The 12070-nt window shown below is 32.0% G+C and overlaps 1 long non-coding RNA gene across 1 annotated transcript; it reads right to left on the reverse strand.

Annotated features, from left to right (window-relative positions):
* Window positions 1-3636: 3636 nt before the first annotated feature.
* Window positions 3637-5800, reverse strand: LOC128296576 (uncharacterized). The gene is made up of 2 exons (XR_008287219.1): window positions 5707-5800; window positions 3637-3878 (listed from the first exon to the last, which is right to left on the reverse strand). It is a non-coding gene; the product is annotated as an uncharacterized LOC128296576 (long non-coding RNA).
* Between the last annotated feature and the right edge of the window lie 6270 nt (window positions 5801-12070).

Genomic DNA, 12070 nt, shown 5'->3' on the forward strand with positions numbered 1-12070 from the left:
CGCCGACACGTTCGTCGCCCAGGGTACAAACCTGAACTTTACACTTCTAAAATTAAGTGCTCTTCTCTGAATTTCGTTTATCATATTGCTAATGTTAGATCTGTCCTCTCCTGTAGAATTTATTCTCTTGATAACATTTAAGGCATCTCCTCCGATACAAACTTCACGAAAACCCAGTTCCTCTACAAAGGTAATCACCTGCAAACACGTTCGAGCCTCTGCCATGGTCAAATCCAGAATATTCTCCCATGGATAGGTACAGGACGCCATTACCATTCCTTCCTTGTTACGTGCTATAATACCCGAGCTTGAAATGCGTAGCTGTTGATTGTAAGAAGCATCAAAGTTAACCTTTATAACATCCCCCTTTAGAGGCTTCCAAACAGACACGCTTGGATTATTCAAGGTAATCGACAATTTGCCCAACTGCTCAATTTCTAAGTTGTATGCATTTATAAATCCCACTATATCTTGAACCCATTCCTTAATCCCTTAAGATAACTTTTGTTTCTATTATACCATAAAGCCGTAAAGAAATGGCTAGAAACTAAATTCTAAATATATAAATGTATAAAAACTAAAAGCATATTTTTACCTTCAAATTTTTACTTAATAAATTTATACAAATAAATAATCAACACTATTCTAGTATATAAAAATGTTGTAATCCCGCCTTGTTAGTCGTCGAATCAGGATTATGAAAGCTCCAAATTTACTTTTAGAAAACGAGACATGCAAGGGAGAAAAGATAAGGAATTTAGATTTTGAATATATTTGTCAAATTTTGATTTTACTCCTTTTAGTACTATTCAAATTTAGAATTTAGTCAAATTGACAGAGTTTGATCCTTCTATTATTATAATGTCATTAACGAGTTTTAAGAAAAAAATATTTAAATATAAAAAAAGCCCTTGTAAAATAATTAAAAATTAATCAAGACCTTAATCGAAAATTACAATCAAATAACCTCCTAATAAAAAAATTAGCAATCAATTGAGCTCTTGAAATATAGTTTTTCGTTGAAGCCCCTGACGGCCTGTTAAGTGATGACACGGTAGTTGGCGTGGGAAATACTGATGTGGCAACTGATGTGGTGTTTGTCATTGAAAATTGGGTAAAAGTACAATAGAGACCCCTGTATTAGGAGTTGGATTGTATGTTGTCCCCTTTACTAAAAAAATCGGCAAATTAGTCCTTGTACATTAGGTCTAAAGAGCAAGTTGACCCTTTTATTAAAAATTTTATCCATTTTTGCTTTAAAAATTTTATCCATTTTTGCTATAAAAATTTGATCTTTGTACGTCAGTATGAGGTACATGTGGCATGTCACGTGTCAATATCTGATTATTCTATCAGCCACATCAGTTTTTAATAGTACAAATGGATGAAATTTTAAACAGAAATGACCAATTTGCTCTTTGATCTATTATGTAAGGACTAATTTGCCCTTTTTTAGTGAAGGGGGTAAAATACAATTTGACTCTTAGTACAGGGGCTTTCATGGTACTTTTACCTTGAAAATTGTTAAAAGTGGAAGGCTTAATTGATTTTTTTAATCATTTTATGAAGCTTAATTGAGTTTTAGAAATTATAGAAAATTATTAAAATTTTATTTTAAAAACTATAAAAATTTATATAATAATATAAAATAATAAAATATTATAAAGGTTTATTAAAAATATAAAAATAGCAATTTTGAATTTTTATGATATTTAATAAATTTTGAATAATTTACATAGTTTTCTAAAATTTCTTGTAATATTTCAATAATTTGTATTAATTTTAAAAATTTTTGAATAAAAGTTACTACTCTTTTTTATCTTCCCTTACACACCGTCTTACGTCATACCTCAATCTATCTTTATTAATTTCTCTCGCATCACCTCATCAACCAAAACTAATACTTATTGCTCTTCTTAATCCATCACTCACCTTAATCTGCCAAGCACTAAATTTATTGTCACTTAAACACCTCACTCGACACCCAGTACAAATTCAATCACCATCATAATTTAAATTCTTTATTTCCTTATTAACGAAACTAAAGATTCCAAAACTTTAAAATAAAATATCTATAATTTTTTTATAATTTTTATAAGTTTTTGGTTTTTATCGTTTTAATATATTTTTTGATCTTATGCATGTTTGTTTTACGGTCCATATTTGGGGTTCTTGGTTGCCCTCCCAACAATGTTGTCTCTAATATTTGAACCACTCAACCACTTGTTGGTTTATTTGTAATAATTTTTATAATTTTCTATAATTTCTAAATTTTTATAATAATTTCATATTTTCATAAAATTTTAGTAATATTTAATAATATTTCTGATTTTCTATAATTGTATAATTTTATAACGTATTCATAATATATAAAAATATTTTATAATATTCAAAAAATATAATATTTCTATTTTTTTCTAATTTTTATAATATTGTAAGGAAATAGGTATTAAGCATTATTTTATGTTTTCATTTTTCAAAACAAATTTGTATTCTTATTTACCAAAATGTTTTTCAAATTTCAAAAGTGAAAAATGACAACTGAAAAATGAAAACTAAAATATAAATATAAAATATTGTAAGAAATCAAATGGAGCCTTAAATTTTCAATCTATTATTGAAATTTTGGTTTTAGTCTTTTATTATATTTAAATTTTTATATTTTAATTTGATATAATCTAGTTTCTTTATTTTTATATCAATTAATCAAAAAAAAAGCTCCCGTTAATTATTTTAGTTAAAATGTTGACTTAAAATTTTTCAACATAAATTAAAAAAACGTGAAATAATTTAAAATCAATTAAGTTCCTAATTGAAAATTGCAATTATTTGAGTCTGGAATTGAAATCTAGCAATGTCACGCCCCAAAATATAAGGGGTTAATCGTAATAAATAGACAAAAAATAATATATAGGTTGAATGATTAAAATGATAGTGCATCCATCCTAGAAATCTTAGGTTCAAATCTCATTCCTTTCAATTTTTTTTCCTTTTATATTTAGCACCCTAGGATAAAAACCACACTAAAAACTAAACAAGAAATAGACTTAGGTCTAATGGTTAACATGCTAATTCCCTTTCCATTTGCCCAAGTTCAAGCTACACCCTTCCTTTTTTAATTCCATTGAAAATTTGGTAACTACTTTTAGAAGATAGAGGGAATCATATCTTGTAAAGATTAAATAGGATTTGATATGGCATAAATCGCTTCTATGTGTGTCCTTTCTGTTGTTCTTTTGGCATAAATTGCTTCTGCTGTAGCACCCCAAACCCAGCCCAGAAGTTATGGCCGGATCCGGCATGCCACATCAAAAATGTTAAAAAAATTTTCCATTCTAAGTCCAGAAAATCGTACTTGATGTTCAAAAGATTAATTCATTAAGGGTTAAAGTGAATTGAAGCTGTGCACCAGGTAGGAAACCGGAAAATAGGTGGTGAGTCCATCGGACTGCTTAAGTACCAAGCTCCCTTCGGATCCAATCCTAGACATGCATACCGCCATTGCCACACCTTAACGTCATGGATATTTCTAGAAAACCGGTTCGATTAAATCATTTTTAGGAAAAGTGATTAATTTTGGAAAATACTTTCATTGCGGAAGCTTTGCTTGTTGTCGTGTTATTTTGAAATCAACTGTTATTTTTGAAAACGCGCCCTAAAGCTATCCAATTTCAACAGTTAAAATAAGTATTACCTATCTTAGTAATACATATTAAAAACCACCAAAAATAAATAAGCGGCCTTATTACATTTAAAAGTCCAAAACCACAAACGTAATTAAAAGGATGTCCAGTTCACCAGAAGAAAATCAAACTTTCAAAACGGGTGGCCACTCCGAATTCCCTCACAGCTCCAAGCCCACTATGGTTGGGGATTTTCTGCGTGGATGAAAATAAAAGGGGTGAGTTTGGGGAAACTCAGTATGTAAGGAAAACCCATTTAAAGCCCAAGTCACTCAAGCCTATTGGGCCTAAGCCTATTCAGAATAATGGTGGTCTGGGCGAGCCCTTTTGATTACAATAAACCGGGCCTTAGCCCTTATTCAGATAATGAAGATGGCCCATAGGCCCATTTCAAAATACATGCAACATCAATAAATATATGCAAGCCCATTTGGGAGACTACTCAACCCACCAACCACTACACTCCACCCGTACCACCATACACTCCATGTGGGAATAGCTCAACCCACCCAACCCAACACTCCACAGATTGCAACCTTGCTTTGCTCGATTATCGAAGAATTGAGGCAAAGCCTCCAAGACGTGGACAAGCCACTTTCAGTACTTCCTCGTCAATATCCCAATCCCATGCATCGATAATAACAACATGGCATGCATAAATAACAACAATCAAACATGCATTTAGGTCAATTTAACCCTATGGGTATTTGGTAATTTATCTCCTAGGGTAAAGCTGTAAATTTTTCACTTTTAAAGGTATTTCAGTAATTTATCTATTTTAGGGTTTTCACGCATATTCTTACTTTTCACGTACTAATAGAATCACGTACCGAGGGTTCTTACCGAATTGGGTCCGTTGGCCAATCATTCCAAATTTGGCCCATTAAGCCCAAAAATATCGAGGGCACAGAAATCATACACTTTCTAGTCCAAATTTTGCAGTTTACCAAAAACATTAATCAATTTACCTCACGAGCATTCGCTTTTCATAAATCTAAAAATACCAGTTTTCGGTATTTCGCTTTTCGACTTTTTCCGATCTAGACTAAGAAAGAGGGTGTTAGTTACACACTTTTATGATTTATATCTTGTGAGATCCACACACTAACGCCTACAATTGGATTACTAACACGTTAATCTAACTATTTAAATACGAACTACGTATTAACCCCTTACAATATTCGCCAACGACACCTACAGATCATAGTAAGCTTATAAGAAATCAATAAGCAACTCATTAACAAATTTTTTCAATGTTTACCACATAATCATAATTTCACTGCAAGCTGTCTTCCCGAGCAACAGTCACTAAATAATTTATAATTGAGCTACGAAACTCCAAATCATGTTCCGTTAATTTTCCTGAAAATAAACTCATATATCTTCTATCCATAAAATTTTCAGAATTTTTGGTTTAGCCAAATCAATACCAGATTTTTCTCAAAGTTTCCCATGTTTCACTGTTTGACTAATCTGACCACTCTTCATTACGAATCAAATTTCTCATTGTACAGAATTCAAAATATGTTCTTGTTTATTTCATTAGAAACTAGACTCAATAAGCTTTAATTACATAATTTATTCAGCTTCTAATTCTTCTCCCACAATTTATGGTGATTTTCCAAAGTCACGTTACTGCTGCTGTCCCAAGCAGATTTATTACCAAATCACTCTTTCACACCTAACTTGCATGCTTGTTATTTAAACATGTATATCACCAATCAATCATCACATATCTATGATTTTACTTAAGTATAATCTCCATTTCATCATTTTCAAGCACAACATGTTAGCTGATTTTTCCTTTAACATCTAAGGCACATGCATGCTCATTTGTTTGGCTCAACTTCACCTATCTTCCATTTTTCATCAAAAGAACATGAAACAACAACCATTTCCTTCATTTTAATTCATGACTAAATGCTCACAACACAACTAAAAATCAAAATATACTTCAAGAGTTAAGGTAGAATCAAGAAGAACTCATGAACCTCAAAATAGAAGCAAGGTACCAAGATCTTACCTTCAATTTTTCTCCTCCTAATGACCGAATACTCAAGAGCTTTCTCCTCTCCTTTCTCTTCTCTAATTTTCAGTTATGATGAATAAAGATGGACAAAACTTTGTTCTTTTCACCCTTTTCTTTTAATAAAACTTCATATTTCATCCATTTAATTCTTTAATACAAAAGACATGATATTCTTATCATGAAACATTTACCTAACTCATTATCATGAAACATTTACCTAACCCATTATCATGGAACATTTACCTAACCTATTATCATGAAGCATTTACCTAACCCATTATCATGGAACATTTACCTAACCTATTATCATGGAACATTTACCTAACCTATTATCAATTTGTTTCAATTTGTACCATAAATTATGGATATCAAGTGTACATTTTGTCTACAACAACATGATGGCTGGCCACTTCATGTAAAATGGAAGGTTTGTCATGCAAATCCTTCTATTTTGCACTCCTATTTATTTGGCCACTTCAATTTAGCTTATAGCATTTTCAAACATTTTCACATAGGTTCTATTTCATAATTTCACCCCATTTTTCTTATGGAACAAAATTAACTAAAATTGCGGGTTTTATCTTAAGCTTGGGCTTTCTAGAGGCCCTTGACATAATTAAACCTATGCCAACATTCACGAATTCCCGAAAATTGGGGCGTTACATCCGCTCTACAATTGGTGCCTTGGAGGACTTCTTAAGGAATCCTCAGTTGAGTAAAGGCTGACTTAGGTGAGTTTGGACGAACGGATCGCCAAAGGCCACACAGATCGCAAGATGATCTAGCCCCATACACTAAGGTATACAAATTTTAGTCCTAGTTTGACTAGAATAACTATCTTTTCATAATTTCAGTAGAACTTCTCTTCATCCTCTATTTATATCACACCCTAGTGAACTTAGAATACCTTAAAATTATTTTTAATAAATAATTAACAAGAAATGAGCCTTAAGCTTGATGGTTAAGTGTTATTCCCTATTCTAGAGGTCCTAGGTTTAAACTCCTTTATTTGCACCATTTGCCGATTATTTTAAAACTCCCTTAATGCTTAGCCATAACCTTTAAACAATTTCTTGAAGGTGATGTTAAGAATGAGTTTGCTAGTTCAATGGTAAAGCTTAGCTTTCCTTTTGGTCTCAAGTTCATAATCCCTTGTTTGCATTTAGCTAAAATATTTTATTTCTTATTTTATCCCTATAAAGTCTTGAATTTTCAAACTAGCCTGGACCAAAAACTATTTTTTGATTTAGTCATTAATTTAAATAAACCATAATTATAAACTAATTCCTAATTCTATTTCAATTAGGAAAGAAGTTCTATAAGTAGTCAATCTTTTAGAAACCTAGGAATTTTATTTAGAAAATTTTTCAAGAAAAACTCTCAAGATTTTTCTTCTTCTTCACCATTGTCGGATCACATTCTCAACCAAAGTTTTCAAGGTTTTGAATTGTATCCCTCTCCTCCCAATAAATTGTTTATTTCTTCATCCAAAAATTAAGGTTTTTTTGTCTTCAATCAAGTGTGGGATCTAAACTTAAATCATTGTGTATGATTAATCAATTGAAAGTATTAGAAAATAAGGTAATCTTGTAACAACCTGGTTTTAGCCAAATCAGAATAGTATTTTTGAAACCACAAATCTGAGGTCGTAAAATTATTTTAATATTATTTTTGGTGTTTGCAGCATGTGAATATATATGTGTGAAAATTTCGTAGCTAATTTTATCGTTTAATAGCTCAATTTGACAAAAAAGAACTAAATCGCGTAAAATGCAAAAATGATATTCTATATGTTAAATGTGTTTAATTATTATGGTTGATTAAATGTGAAGTCCTTATATTGAAATTAGACTTTTGGAATGGTTAATGGACATTTATGATCATGTATATAAAAGTTTTAATATAATTTCATTAAGGATATTATGGTAATTAGTAAAATAAAAGGTTAATTAAAGAAAATAAAAGAAAATCAAAAGAAAATAAAAGCTTGAAGCTCATTTAGGGTTCGGAACTTGTGTGGCTTGATTGAGGTACATTTTGAGCTCGATGTTTGATGATTTTTATATTTTTATGATCGTTGCTTAGTAATCTAGCTAGCCCGTACCCTAATTTCTAAAATTTTTGATGAATTTGTGAATTTCCATTAATGAATGCTTGAGCTTTTGAATTATTTTTGATGAATTTTGTTAAGTGATTTTTAAAGAAAATACAAATTAGGGATTAATTTGTGAAAAGATAAAAATGTGGGTTAAATGTGTGAATAAATGAAAGTTTGGGCTGCTAGAGGTCCCTATGAAATTTTTTCAAGCATGGGTTAATTTGAATTTCATGAATTTTGTGTTTTCATGAAATAGGGACTAAATTGAGAAAATGTGAAATTATAGGGGTTAATGTGTAAAATTCTAAAATTGTGTGTTTTGGATAAAATTGAATGAATTGAGGAATAAAAGAGTTAATTTTGAATTTATATATACTACGAACGAAAGAAATAAGATTTAGATCTAGGTAAATCGAAAGTTATCAAATAGTCGATCCAATTCGTTTATCCCGAATACGAGGTAAGTTCATATACAAATGAATGCCTTTAAATTGAATTATATGTGTATATTTATCATTGAAAGGTTGTAAATGTTGAATGAACAATTATGAGCAAGAATCGATAAAGTTACGATATCCAAAAGTCCCGTACGAACCTTAGGAATAGTATAAGATACGAATGTCATGACATTAAGTTACAAGATGTGATTACATGTAAGACCATGTCTGGGACATTGGCATCGTTATTCGATTTCGTGTAAGACCTTGTCTGGGACAGTGGCATCGATATGTGATAACATGTAAGACCATATCTAGGATATGGCATTGTACGAGTTTTATGTGATTCCGAGTATCCTTAACGATTCCGAATGGTTCAATGGGCAAAGATAAGTCGAGAAAGAATGTGTTAATGAGTTAAACGACTCAGGTACGTATGAAATTTATACGAATATTGAAAAGGGAAAGTATTTGATGAACTTGATTAAGATATTGAACATATGTTCAATGAGAAAGGTTTGTAAATTTGAATATGATTAGCTATGTTTAGCATATTTGAATTGATATGCAAATGTTCATATGATGGCTTTATTTATACATGGCTTACTAAGCTTTTAAAGCTTACTTTGTGTGTTCTTTCCATGTTTTATAGATTATCGAAGTAGCTCAGACTCGGGAAACATCATCACACTATCGATCATCTCGTTGGTACTTTTGAAACTTTGTATATTTGGTATATGGCATGTATAGGCTAGTGTCATTTTGGTATTTTTTTGAGTCATGATATTAGCCATGAGACTTGGCTTGCTTTTGATGTAAATGTTGGTATGTATGGCCATTTAAGTTGGCTTAAATTATGTGTTTGATAAGTGATATATGTGATGTATATAAGTATTCATGTATTTTGGCATGTTTGTCATGGTTGTTGATATGGCTAGGTGGTTGCTCACTTGATTAGTTATTAATTGATATGTTGATGCTTGGAAGTTGACATATTGTGGTTTGATGAGATAATGAAATGGTATGTTTTGAGGCATGAAATAGATGATAGAATGTTGAGAAAGTGCATTTAGAAGTTAAGTTTGATGACTTTGGCATATTGATTGGGTATGTTTTGGTTATGGATTTGAGTAGTTAAGTGGATGGTTTATAAATGGTATAAATTGTGAATGAATTAGCATGTTTTGGTTGTTCATCTATGTATGGAAATGATGAAATTTGATGTGGTTTAGGTATGCTTGAGGAGGGTGAGAAATGTGGCTTAAATCAAGCCTATTTTCACTCCACACAGCTGAGCACAAGGGCGTGTGGTTCAACTATGTGTGACACATGGCCTTAGTACATGGCCGTGTGACCCCTGAGAAATAATTAGAGATTCAAGTCAGTCTTGTGCACGGCCTAAACACACAGGTGTGTTTGGTGGTCGTGTGAGGCACACAGCTTTGGCAAATAGGCGTATGTAGCCATTTCGAAGGGTACACGGGCCAGACACACGGGCATATGGTCAGTCGTGTGACCTAAGTCAGTAACCCCTCCAGATTTCCCACGGCCAAGGCACATGACCGTGTGGTGTAAGTCAGTATGTATGCTCTGTTTTCACAGCTTGTGACACGAGTATGTCTGGTAGCCGTGTGAGGCAACGGCCTGTTCACACAGGCGTGTGACCCCTAAATGTAAGAAAATTTTCTAAGTTTCAAAAATATTTGTTTGTTATCGGTTTAGTCCCGAACTTATTCTAAGCATGTTTTAAGGTCTCATAGGCTCTCTTAAGGGACGATGTGGTTATGTTTGATTGATGTTTATATGGAAATACTTAATGTATGTTAAATGTATGCTTTTGTGTTATGATTGATCGGTAATACCTCGTAGCCCTATTCCGGCGACGGATATGGTTTAGGGGTGTTACAAATCTATTGCGTGAACCTTTCTTGCGAACCCTTAGGAGGAATATATGTGCGATCCCTTAGTGTATAGATGCGAACCCTATACGTTTTATACATGTAAACTCTACAAGTTTTAATATGTGAACTCTACAACTTTTATATGCGAACCCTATAAGTCTTATATATGCAAACCCCTTATGTTATGTAGTATAACGTAGTATGTGAATCCCCATGTTATATAGTATGACATAACATGCAAACCCCCATGTTATATAGTATGATGTAGTATGTGAACCCCAATGTTATATAGTATGACGTAGTATGCGAACCCCCATGATATATAGTATGACATAGTATGTGAACCCCTATGTTATATAGTATGACGTGGTATACGAACCTCTATGTTATACAGTATGATGTAGTATGCAAACCCCCATGTTATATAATATGTGATTTAATATGCGCAAACCTTAGATGTACGAACCTCCATGTATACAAACCTACATGCAAACCCTTATGGATTCAGTATGCGAACCGCATATAATTTAGTATATGAACCCTATATGCGCGAACCCTAGATGTGCGAACCCATATATGTGAACTCTAGATGTGCGAACACTGATGTATGTGAAAACTTACGTGTGCGAACCTTTAGGAATGCAAATACCTATGGGCTTAGTAGGTGAACCCCTATATGATTTGGTATGCAAACCTTTATATGAATTAGTATGTGAACCTTATACATGCAAACCCTAGATGTGTAAACCCTAGATGTGTGAACTCTAGATGTGCGAACCCTACATATGAACTTGTTATGTATGTGTTAGCTGAACAAACATGATAAAAAATCTAATATCAATATATTGTTACAGGTTTTTATTTTGCATGAAGGAATTGTATATGCGAAATTAAAATGAATGAATGCATGAATACATGCCATTAAATGATAGTATGAAATAATAAATGTGCTTGATAAGCATAGCATCAATTGATGATGAATAGCATGGAGGAGTTCCATAGGAGAAAGTGGCAAATTGAGTTCACACTGAAAGTCAGTACTGCACGAAGTAGGTATCAACGTCATCAAAACCGGGTAAACCAGGATGATAGTTTAAAATGCCATCAAAATTGGGAAATCGAGATGGTAAGTTATTGTTGTAAAATTCATCGTCACAGATGACAAGTGAATGGCCATTGTCATCGGGAAATCGGAGATGGTAAGTTATTGACATGTGTTTTGGTGTGCCGAGCGATGCTTGAGGGCGGTTATGATGGATGAATGGGAATTTAAAATTAAAAATTGAATTGCATCATGAATTTATTATGTTCATGCATTGATTTACTAAGTGATCCTTGCATTATGTTTATTTTTCTATGATGATATAAGTTAAATGCTTTACTGTTTGAACAATTTTATATAATGGTTTAAAAATTAGACTCACACTGAGTCGTCATAAGCTCACTCCCCCTTTTTTATCTTTCAGGTAACACAGAAAACTAGGACCGAAATGGCATTAGAGGAACCTCAGACTAGCTGTTCATTCTTTTATTATTATTTTAAAAGTTCAATTAAAGTTTTCCTTACTTGTTTTTAGGGTTGTAATTATATTTATTTCTTGCTTTTATATCTTAGGTTTGGGATTATTTAGTTTATTAATTCTAAACATGATACTTAGTTAATAAAATGATAATTGCATGTTCTTTGGTTTAGAAAACTATTACTTATAATAATGTTTTCCACTACTTTACAAATACTTTAAGTTTTGAAAAGTCTTTTTAACTTTAACAAATTTTCAAAACTTCACATTAATAATCTTGTAATTGAATTGCTAAGTAAAGCCGGTTTAATTAATACATATTTTCTTTTAAAATAAAGGATTGATTTTCATATAATCTAACTCAAAGCAAAAAAATGGTTTTACAGGATCACTTCGGTGATC

This window comes from Gossypium arboreum, chromosome 8 (assembly GCF_025698485.1).
Source record: "Gossypium arboreum isolate Shixiya-1 chromosome 8, ASM2569848v2, whole genome shotgun sequence".
Lineage (NCBI taxonomy): Eukaryota > Viridiplantae > Streptophyta > Magnoliopsida > Malvales > Malvaceae > Gossypium > Gossypium arboreum.